This window comes from Telopea speciosissima, chromosome 10 (assembly GCF_018873765.1).
Source record: "Telopea speciosissima isolate NSW1024214 ecotype Mountain lineage chromosome 10, Tspe_v1, whole genome shotgun sequence".
Taxonomy (NCBI): domain Eukaryota; kingdom Viridiplantae; phylum Streptophyta; class Magnoliopsida; order Proteales; family Proteaceae; genus Telopea; species Telopea speciosissima.
Window position 1 is genome coordinate 15206906 of NC_057925.1, and position 12747 is coordinate 15219652.

The following is a 12747-nucleotide window of genomic DNA, read 5'->3' on the forward strand; positions in this document are numbered from 1 at the left end:
AGAGTTATCCGTATCCAGGCAAAGAATATCCAAATTCAATCACATCCAATCCGTATCCGATCTGTTTACTCCCCTTCATTTGAAGGTGGAGACGCATGATGCTCTCTTCTAGCGTTTGGGTCTATTCTAAATATCAAAAGCAGGTTTGCTGAACTTAGTTTAATCTGGTCTTGGAGTATTCTTAGGGCATTTTATGTAAGGACCTAATTTTCCTTTAGTCAAGATGAACTAAGAATCACTTCACCCACGATGAGTGTACTTCAGACTTTGTCTTAAAGGGGAGTAATTGTGTCATTGATTCTTAGAGAAACTTTTCATCATGGGTGAAGAAAAACTCTCTTTCTTGTAATTTTTGTCATTTTAAACTGACTTCTTAATTGTTTGGATGAGATAGGTTTAGGGTTCTCTGTAAGACTATAATATGGACTATCAAATCGCAAGTTGTGAATTTTTTTTTTTTCAATCTATATAGTGATATAAATTATTCTTAATATAACATAGATGTCACCATCCTACGTAGCCCATATAAGAATAGAGATTAAACAATTGTATTACCATTTACATCCTCTTTACATGACAAGAAGAACCACTCTCTATTACATGAAAGATAGCAAAACCATTATAGTTAGAGACTCAATGTAACCAACTTTCGTTGCATATATCATAACCCCTTGTGACAACTATAAAACTTTAACCACATGAAAAAGTTATTGGGCGGTTAGAGCTCCAACTTAATTGGGTTGATTGGGCAGGAAGGAAACCAGGCCTAGTCCAACCCAAGCCCATCTACAAGTTTCCATGTACCCTAGACTAAGTGACAATGCATAAATGAGCCCCACATTATATTACCATCAAGATTCAGGATCCAGCTCCTCTCCAGCGGACCCCCGAACTGGATGATGTCTGGTGCACCCCAGAAGTCGACATGTGGTTGAGGTGCCGTTCGAATAGCGAGGATGGATGCACAAAAATGGGCCTAATCTATATATCTTGCACCTTGAAAGAGACCTTCTAATCTGAACATACTAATGGGCTTAGCCCATGAGTACTGAGCCAAAGAATGTTAGCATGAGTGCCTCATTAGGGTTAAACCAAGGATTATAGAGGATTAGACTGAAGGGAGCTCTTCATAATTTTTTGAGCACTCATTGCTAAACACTTTAAGGACTCCCATAACACCTTTAATTAAATTTGACATTTTTTATTTAAAGTGTGTACAACAACAAAGCTCCAAGAAAAGACTTCCTATCTTAATTTTCTTTGTTGCAAGCTTACTTAGACTTTTCTACTGACCTTATGGGTAGTTTCGTTGTGGGTAGTCAATTCTTCCTAGATATTAATAAACTAAGTTTACAAAAGAAGAAGGTAGATTATTGCATAAGTATCCAAAGAAATTGACATAATCCGGGCATTGACAAGTCAATGGTCACTTAGACAATCGTTACATTATTACAATTATAAAATCTCATATGGAAAAAGGTTGGGTTGGAGCTATTTGAATTGACTTCTCTTCCATCCACATTATCTGTAAAGTGGGAAGGCCTAATAGCTCTAGAAACATTTTTTGTTTTTAGTGCTAGGCCCCACATAGAGGCAGATAAAGATTCACTTGGGTCAGATCAGACCCAAAAGAGTGTTGAATAGTGATGGCCACTGAGAGGAGGTGAATCAGTGGATTTTAAAAATCTTCTCTTAATATTCTCTCAAATGCAGAGTCACACAAACAAATACTATGATAAATATCACAATCACTGCTACCAAGAGTTGATGATCACGATATTGCCAAGAATTGATACACACTCTGAACCTTTCAATCGAGCGTATAATCTCAATCACTACTGGAGACCCTCACTGATGGCATCCATACATTAGGAGCTACTTATAAAAAACACACCTCAGGGAATGAATGTGAATGCAAAGTTTATAACAATGCATTGTGTAATGGCATGCTCTTTCTTTCAATTTTACAACCATGAGTGATGTTTGTAGTCCATTGATTAGGCTAGAATTGAATAAGGTTGGTTGATCCTCTTCTTAGTGATATAACACAGGTGATTAGACTGGAAAAGCATGGTTGTAGAATTGTAATAAAATTAGTTAATGCTTTTAGGAATTGGTCAATCATTGGTTTTATCATCTTAATGGGTTTGACATCATTGAGCCATGAAGGTTTGAGGCTGAAGTAGTGGTGTAAGTTTGGTCCGGTCAGTTAGAGTCCGAATAGGGCCTGGGCTGGATTTTTTAATCCTGAGGACGGGTTAGGATTGAAATTTTCAGGCCCAAGGTCAAGGTCGGGTTGGGCAAGGGTTGAGGCCTCGGGCTATGCCCTGCCCGGCCCAACCCAGTGTTAGGTTATGCTTTACAATTTATTGATTACATTTTATAATTTTGTTTAGTATCTAATTATCTATTGGTTTATAAAAAAAAAAAACTAATTATCTATTGAACAAAAGTATTTAAAATTTTCACATTGGACTAAGTTTTTTAATCCAAAGAAATGTCTAATAGTCAATTGAGTATGGAACAAACCAATACCCAATCACATGAGATTAGTCAATCAGGGTTAACCTGCAGGCCCAAGCAAAAATCAGGATCAATCAGGGCTGGGTTGGGCTGGGCTGAGTCCGACAGGGTTGGGCCTAGGCTGAGATATCTCAGCCCGACCTAAGGCCGGGTTGGGCATGGATTGAGCTAAGAGGACTCAGGGTTGGGTTAGGGTTTTAAAAAACCTGACCCTGTTTCACCCCTAAGCTGAAGGAAAGGAATTAATGTGGAGCATATCCACCAGAGAAATTATTGGCGTTTTATACTAATGATACCATGCTAATTCAGCTTGTAAGCAACTGTTTGTAATTTGAAACCATAGAAAATTCATACAAACTCTGATTTGTATTCCACAAAAATCCGGGACATTGGTAGTAGTTACAAGTCTTATGACAAAAGTTGTTTTTCATCCATTAAAAAGAAAAATTACACAGAATAGAGGCTCTTATGACAAAAGACCAAAAGTTAATGAAGCAGGTTTTTATTATGCAAAATGCTCCCACTAGATGCATTTGTTTACTTCGAGGGTGGGCCTAATTGGTGCAACGGTAAAAGTTGCTCCATTGTGACCAAGTGATAACGGGTTCAAGTCTGAAAACAGTTTCTCTGTGAAAGCAGGGATAAGGCTGCGTACATTATGATCCTCCCCAGACCCCGCAATGACGGAAACCTTGCGCACTAGATATGCCCTTTTATAAGAATACAATTGTTAGAGATTCAACTATGAAGGATGCTGACCATTTCATAAAGCCACTTGGAAATGTTGGAATACAAATATCTAACTTACTGTTCTTATTCATTTCAATAATATCTTTCAATGAAAGACTGGAAAAATACATGGAGTTCACTTAAAGCCCTATAAATGTGATTGGCAAGCACATCATTTAGTTGAAAGTAAATTGAAGAGGCAACAATTAAATTGGAGAATAGAATCACAAAATGAAATAAACCCTAAGAAACCAAGTTGAGGAATCGTATGAAATCTGCAAACTCTGTGAAATAAGACCTAGAATAACAAAATGAAATTAGGGATTCCTAGATCCCAAATTGATCACATTAACGTTCGAGTTGCAACAGTCGTCAAGAAGCTTCACGGTATCGTTGAACGTTTTCCTAGGCGTCAGTGTTGCAGGTAGTCGGAGTTATATGTCTGTCATCTTCACAAGTCTCTTTATGGCCTCAAACAGGCATCTTGTAACTAGTTTCCAAGTTCTTCACTCTTATTGATGCTGGTTTTTCACAGTCCAAGGTTGACTACTCCTTATTTACATCATGCGGCACATCATATTGTACAGTTGTTTTGGTACATGTTAACAACATCATTATCATTGATGATAATCCTACCTCTATTGGCATCTTAAAGTACTTCTTCCATTCCTGTTTTCAGCTTAAGGATTTGGGTCCATTAAAGTATTTCCTTGGCATTGAAGTAGCTTGCTCCAAACCCAACACCCAAAGATGCTTGACATTCTTATTGATGTTGGGTTCCTCAATGGCCGCCATGGTGAAATTTCCATGGAACCCAATCTCAAGCTCACCTCTGATGATGATACACTTCTTCCTGATCTTGTTTTTTACCATCACCTTGTCAAACACCTCTTATATCTCACCATTACTCGACCAGATCTGGCATAATCTGTAAATGTCTTAAGTCACTTCATGAGCACACCACAAGAACTTCACTGGCAAGCGGCACTTCAAGTTGTTCGATACATTAAATCTAGCCCTGGTATTGGCATTTTTTATCTGCAACTAGCCCTCTTTTTGATCAACGGCCTACTCCAACTTAGATTGGGGTGATTGCTCTATTACACGGGGCTCCATCATTAGTTATTGTACCTTTCTTGCATGGGTCCTATATCGTGGAAATCCAAAAAACAATGTACTGTCTTTCGGTCCTCTACTGAAGCTGAATATCGTGTCATGGCATCTGCAACTTATGAAATCACTTGGCTCCAATAGTTAATGTCTGATATTCGCATGCCACGCCACACTGCTACACTTTACTCTGACAATCAAGCAGCTCTAGATATTGATTCCAATCCTGTTTTCCATGAGAGAACGAAGCATATAGAGATATATTATCATCTAATCTGGGAAAAAATTCTTTCTGGCCACGTCAAGACTTCTTTTGTCCCCTCAAGACACCAATTTACAAATATTCTCACCAAAAAAGCTTTGGAAAGATCTAACCTACCTAATTTCATTGTCAAGTTGGTATGCGATTTCTACTCTCCAACTTGAGGGGGAGTATTGAACATATTTTTTTCATCGTATTTATTCTTTATTTGTTGAATTTTCCCCCTTTTTGAAGATATTAGTTTCCTTGATTTTGATTAGCTTTCTTTATGGAGAAATCTTCTCCTTCTCTTTTGTATATAATACTTTCATTAGCAATGAAAGATTCATTAGATTTCAATCACAATCTCTTTGTATATAATACTTTCATTAAGATATTCCAAAACATTCTTATTGATTTAGTTTCAATGACTCATAAGTGCATATTAATGATGATATATTGTTAGTGTTCTACCTACACCAATCTCATCAAGTGGGTCTTGCAAATATTTATTACAAATCTTCTATAATTTTTAATTAAACAACAGAAGAATATTTCAAATGATCTTATCATATATGCTATATAAGACACATCATTTTAATATATATATTATTTGAGAAAAAGATCTATATTTGATGGTATTTTCTATGCCCTTTCATAAGATGCCGTTAAATGACGTCTTTGTCCCTTGGATAGATACCCAGACGTGCTTTTTCATTGGCCCAAATGCACGCTTGTGTAGAGATCATGTGACCAAATAGAGATCTCTTGCCCATATTATTCAAATCAATTAATATCCTCAACTTTATTAGAATGAAACAAGGAGAAGAATCCATTATTGTTGATGAGGTTGTACAATTAGGGTTGAAAAGAGAAGTGACAACACATCTATCTCCTTTGGATCACAATAATAGTGTAGTGCCAAAACAAAGGATTATGTGATCGAAGTGGGATTCTTTCCAATCCAAAACAAGAGATTTGCTATTTGAAAATGATACACCTTGGATTGGTTATCAAAGGGTATCTCTTGGCATGATCTAAATGGGTCCACAACTGTTGGGTATCCAAAGGGTGAATATGAATTTAAACACGTGTCATTATTACATGATTTAGAGGTCTTTTCTTTCCAATTCCATATAGATCAACTTGTTAGGGCTATAGTGTGAGAGACACACACAAAAAAACAAAAAGTGGAAGACAAGTTGCATGATTATTTAATTTGCTTTGGGATGGGGGATGAGTTTTGTAGCATGAAGTCATGAACCAAACAAGAAAGTACATTACCCACCACAAGCCACAACCCCATAGGTTGGACCATTGGACAAAATAGCTTAAGTAAGCAAAACCAGAAAAAGCTCCAAACCCCCCATTATTGAGGTTTCTTGGGGCCTAATAATAATAAGGTTGGCTTTTCCCTTCCTCCTTTCGGTTAAAATAATAAAGTTGAGTTTTGCCTTTCTTTATTTTTCTTTTTCTCCCTTTTAGGTGCAAAAATAAGGTTATCAAGCTTGATCTTTGAGAACTCTTGGAGCATATGAGAGTTGGTTATATACTCGGGAGGAAGACCCTCTTGATCGAGACTATGGTTAGTAGTATCGGTCTTGGATAATAAAAAAAATGATTTTTATTAAAAAGTAGGGGTAATTTCATTCGATCGGCCGAAGTGAATCGATATCGTCCGATTGATCCCGATCCCATTCTCGATCACTTAAACCTTGTTAGAGAGAGGTGGTAATAGCCTAATAGGTACTGATGAGTCAAGGAATACATCTCATGATATTGTCTATTCTAGGTTGCCCGCCGAAGATAGTTTAATGTCACCCTCATGGTTTTAAAGGGGTTCTTGAAAGAATGAGGACTCCAATCCTTATATGGACCACGGTCTTCCCTTTACTCACTAATGTGGGACCATCTTAATTTCCCCTAAGGTTAGTTTTTACCCACAACAGGTACCATCCATCTCCTTCTAATTAAGTTAACTTGGTTGCTGCAATTGGATTTGTTGTTCTATTCCTTCTTAGTGTATTCTTACTTCAGACTTAATTTGGTTAATACCAAATTTATGATTATTAAAAAGAAAAGACAAGAGATCGTTGTTTGGACATGTAGTGTCTGCACCAATGCGGAGTCCAATGAGAGCACATATAGGGGAATCAATATATATGTCATTTTTTATTTCATACGGGGTAGGATAGTACTTTTGTGTGCTTCTTTGTCTAGGTGTAAGAGCCACGCTATCAAGTAGCATTCTTTTTTCCAAAAAGAAAATAGTAATAGACATTGTTGAGAACCTTTAGGATAGGGGAAACAAGGATACAATCATTCAAGAGGATTGTGGCTGTTAAGGATATATGGGGCATCTTAAATCAAACTTACACATTCAATGAATCGTGACAAAAGTTTTCTTAGATGAATGAATGATGTGATAATTATGATGGTTACATATTAGGGGAATTGTTTGAATTGGTCACACGTTAAATGTCAAAGTCAAATTCAATCATATACTTTGTATATATTTTTTTTTTAGGAACATCTTATATCTTTTCAACGCTCTTGGATATATTCAATGCCTAGTTTTGCCATATACCGACTTCATTTGGGATGATACTTTATATGTGAGTAGGAGATCTTGGGATTTATATCGATGTGGATTCATTGGTGCAACACCTCTCATATTTTTTTCTACATCCGTTCACCCTTATGGAATTGTTTCCCCAACAATTTATGTTATGTCGTTCAAGTTGGAGCTATCAATGGAGCTTTAGTTGGGTATTGATTCCCAAAGGTAGAATCTAGATGTCCACAAATTTTAATGTCATCTAACCTATAGAAACGAAATCCTATACATGATGCAGAAAACAAACATAAATATCATGAGAAAAGTGGAGAAGAGTGGAACAAGCTCTTTTCCACACGCCTCTATGTTTACAAAGAATTCCCTATAACCGTATTAACCATTCCTCCTCATCGCAACAATTTATGAGAAAAACAAAGATATACAATTTTTTTTGAATTACTCCATGTAGACCTTAAAAATCTTCCGCGCTTCAAGCCCTATGGGCTTTTAATGGCCCTTTGGATGCACACCACTACCCAGTCCACATAATACAAGGCATCAACCATCAGCAATAACTACACCTTAACAGACCTAGATGTTCATCCATGAAATCTTTTTCCGAACTATCAGTCTAAGAAACCCACACTGTTAAGCCTCATCTTAACGATGATACTGAAGAAAAATATGGGTGGTCAAATATTTTTTTGGGAGAAGGATCGACATGACACCCTCTTATATTGTCTATCATACAAGCCTAGAGGTAAAAGAAGTTTTAGTGGGTTTTGTTTCGTATACAAAAAACCTCACATCATCAAATTTGGAGAGAGAGAGGGGGGATGTGTACGAATTTTTATCTGCTGCTATAACTGGAGCACTGCTGTGCGTATCGTGCGGTATAGCAGCGGCCATGTGTGCACAGTGGGTCTACTGTGCACACATGGCCGCCGCACGCCACACGATGCGCACTGCGCGCTCTGGCCTATCGCGGATAAAGGTCCGGATGTGTACACCATGGTCACGTGCCTACTTTTTTTGCATATAATTTTATCTGGCCCACTATGCACACATGGCCGCTGCTATGCAGCACGATGCGCACAGCAGCGCTCCAGTTACAACAGCGGATAAAGGTCCGGATGTGTACACCATGGTCACGTGCCTACTTTTTTTGCATATAATTTTATCCAGCCAGATATAAATGTTACGTTTAGAACTTTTCAATATATTGTTGTGTTTATTGGTTATTCAAAAGAATAAAGAATTGAAATAGGAGGTACAAATAGTGCAATCAAACAACAAAACTTTAGAATGGCATTATATACTTTTTGTGAAAATAGGCTTGTCTAAGATTCAATTGCCAAATAAAAGAAAGAGATTACAAGAAACCAAGAAGGTCGGAAATACAAAGAAAGAGAGAGAAAGTAGAGAATTGTTCGCAATGACGAAAATTATTGAGTTGAAAACATTGAGGGATTGAATAGAGATGCACCTTAAGAAAAAAGGAAAATATTAATCAGATATAAAATAAAGAAAATACAAGATAATAACGGTTAAAGATGACCACTTAACTTATGGATCAAAGAGAATCACTTAATTCTTGGGGAGTCGCTGAAGGACTTCAAACTCACAATAGAATTCACCATAGTACATCCACAATTTCCAAAATACAAATGGGGAAAGGTTTTGTACACGGTCGTGTAAACCGAGTACGAAACTTTTCCCCCCTTTACTTTTTTTTTTTTTTTTTGTTTGAAAACCCCCCCTCCTCTTTCCTCTCCGTTTCCTTCTACCATTCTTCTTTGTCACCGGCTCCCATCCCCCTCCTCCTCCGGTTCCAGCTCCCTCTTCCCTTCCCTCCCTCCCTCTTCCCTTCTCTTTCTTCTCTCCGTCTCCACCACCGCCACCACCATCCTTCTTCTCTCCACCTTCATTGTCCTTCTTCTCTCCACCTTTTTTGTCCTTCTTTCTCTTCCTTTTTTCTCTTCTTCTTTCTTCTTTAGAACAATCTCTACACCCCTCTTAAGTTTGTCCTTAAGGAAAGGTATGAGAGCTTTGACGTCCATTGTTCCCTTCACAGTCACCAAATCCTTCGCTGTGTCAATGTTCACGCATTCAACGCCTGTGGACAAAAATGTTTAAATCAGTTTCGTGAAATGTAAGAAACGAAAAATCAAGAAGCTAGCTCATCGAGAGGAGATTAACTATTTTTAATTAATTTAATCGTAATTAATTAGTTCTAAAAAAGCCAAAAAAATGTCATTGAGAAGCTCACTCACCTTTAATAAAACCATTGAAATATAGCAATTGAAAAAAAACCAATGAAACATAATCATTGGAAAAGAGCTGTTAGAAACATTTTGGACGTAGCGCATTTGAAAAACTAGTTGTTGCTTGAGAAAAATATTGAAAAAGAGAGAAAGTAGAGTGGACATTAAATTCTCACCCTCGTGACTACATCAATAACTAGACCACAAAAATGAAGAGAGAGAGAGAGAGAGTAAGTTGGTTTGAAATACTTTGTTAGGGTATTCAAGATGCAAAAGACAGGTTCAAAATAGAAATTGCAAGGAAGAGATTGTCAAAATGGAAAGTAATATTCTTTCTACCATTCTAGTTATTAATTTTCCTAACTAAATACAAGAAAATTAATTAAAAATGAAAAAAAAAAATTATGCACACACTAATGATAATAACATGCTCTCTCAAGGATTAAGTTTATAGTAGCGATGTCGGTATCGATCGTCGTCGATACCAATACAGATTGGCTGTATTGAGCCATATCAAACTATTTTGCCCCTAAGATTCTGATATCATTTACTTTTTTTTACCCTCAATATTTTTTTTTTTATTAAAATCATTCATCATCAATTAAGTATCATCACAATCGATTGGCCTTCGGCTCTCACTCGCCTCATTTCAGATCTGTTCAGATATTGGCACTGATCGAACCTTGGCAGATTTTCCTCGGTGGGAGGCGCTGGAGGTTTCATAGGCAGGGGGAATGGAACTGACACTGATGGGGGTTCTACCGCTGCTGATGCTAGAGGTCTCAAGACCTGGTACATAATCATATTTACCTTGCATCACTACAACCTTTCCCTCATTTTAGTCTGTGTTATCGTCCCTACCTCTCATGTTTGGCTTCGTATCTCCATCGGCATCATCCACCGCTTCAACATCTATACCAATGCCTCCTCCTCCACCTCCCCAACACTCGGATCATGCCAACACCGTGTCTACGTGCTTTCGCCAGTCTCTCCTACTTCGACTCCCTCCATCTCACTTGGAACCAGACGGAAGTGACCTGCGTGTGGAGCTAGGACCTCACCGTCGCTCGCAGTGGCTTTTGCATCCTCAATGCTGGCAGCATGGTTACCTTTGTGGTCGCACTGCCCCTTCACTATAGAGATGCTCAACAATAGATCCCGGAGATGGTAGGCGTTTGAGCTCGTGACGGTTCTTCTCAAGGACTCTGCCACCCGTACCTGGCTCTCCAACATCGTCGTCACCGATATTTGGCTGAAAAACGAAGAGCTTCGTATGGTCAATTTTTTCTTTCTTTCTTCTCGAGCTTGGCACCGTTGGATGTCACGCCTACAAGGTGTCAAGTTCCCAGCCCCACACTTTAGAATTGAAAAGGATTTTTTCTCTAAATATTCTCTAACCTTTCTCCCGAATCATTTGAACCCTATGTGGGACCCATTTTTCTTTAAACCACCTTAAATGAGAATCCATTCACCATGAAACTTCAACTGCCTAACACATAGATGATAGATCCCTCCTCCTCTCTCTCGATGCTCTCTCTCTCGATGCTCTCGATGCAAGGAGAGGATTTTACCCAAAAGAAAAAAAAATGCATAGACTCTAGTGATATCCAGAAATGGCAGAATTACAACAATAACATATTCCAAGGCAATGTGGGGACAACTCAACATTCCCCTGACACACGATGATGATAACCAAAACCAAAACCACAACCAAAGGGACGGAGGTGTGACGATCTGTCTCTTTAGTCCTCCTTCCGCATTCTGGCTAAACTGCCAATGTGTTCCCTTCTCTTTAAAAAGGAGTATTTCAAAAGGAGAGAGATTTAGAGTGTGAGAACTGGAGAAGAGGCAGGCAATGATTGTTTTCGAACGCAAGGGCCGAAAGCTACACACTGCACAGAGCGCATGTTAGCCTGCAAATGCAACCCCACCAAACCCCCCCCTCATTTCTCAGCACGCCTCGGGAGCACGTGCCGACAATCTCTGACACGTTTATTCTCTTGTCGGCTTCAATAGTCCTACCAATTCTCTCTCGCTCTCTCTCGCTCTCTCTCTCCAAGGTTTCAGTTCTAATAGCAGAGTCACCGGCACGCGTTAAACCTTTTTTACCATCTTAGTCTTACCGGCAATCATGCTTCCACGTGTCACCTAGCTGACGTGGAAAAACTGACCCATATGTGTCGACAGTAGATTGTGAAATAATCAGTTATTTTCTTTCTTAGAGTAGAATAGATTGGTCCTAATATTATACTTCACTATTGAAGGTGAAGCATGGATTTAGTGCGTGGTATTGGATCGGGTATCGATTATCCTAGAACTTATATGATATTGATACGGATCAATCTGTATTAGATAGTTTTGTCCTTGATTTTTCTGAAAAAAATTTAGATTATTTTTTATAATTTTATCATTGATCGATACAAAATCGGCATAGTATTGAAATTGATGATTAGCGATATCAATACAAACAATTCAATACCAATGCAATAGTGATTAGCATAACACTATTGCATATCAAAAAGTTCATTAATTCCTTTGAAGCCAAATGAAATAGCAAGTAATAGTTACAATAGAGGAAGAGATAGCTTGTCAAATTTTGTAAGAGAGACATGAAATAAAAGCAGGGAAAAAAGATTATTACGTTGCAATGGTCATTTACAAATTCCTTCAAACTTTCTCACATAATAAATGGTGGAGCCATTTTGATATCTCTCTTATTTTGACCACGTGGATGATGGTTCTCATATGAACCTCATATGGGATGATATCATTTTTCAACCATTTATTGCATTTACGTGCACATTCCTTCGTACACTGCCCTTGTAGAAAACCCTCCATAAAAATATTCTAATAGAAGAAGAATAGAAAAATTCAGCTCAAAATATGGTACGGTACTCCAAATTCTTTTACAGACGTTAGAGGAAAAGAATAAATCCTAATCAATTTCAAATTCTCTACAAAAAAACACAACAATCATCAATATTCAAGAACCTAGCAATCCTTCCCTTAGTAGCACCCTAAACCCTAAACTATCTATCTATGTCCTTAGCGTGCTTTCCATCATGTGAAGCATTTCTACTAGCTGATCTTGTAGATCTTCTTTGTTATCTTTATCTGAGACCATTTCTTTCAGTATGATAGGTAGATTCCAAATAATTCCCACAAGATTTGATCTCAAACCAATGGAAGAGGTCTATTTTTCTTCTCTATGGATGGGCACCCATCTTATTCTCGCAAGATGACCATGAGAAGGAACTAGACGACTACTAAGACTTTACTCGTAAAAGACCGTTTATCCAGTGGTAGGTTTTTTCTTGCTGCCG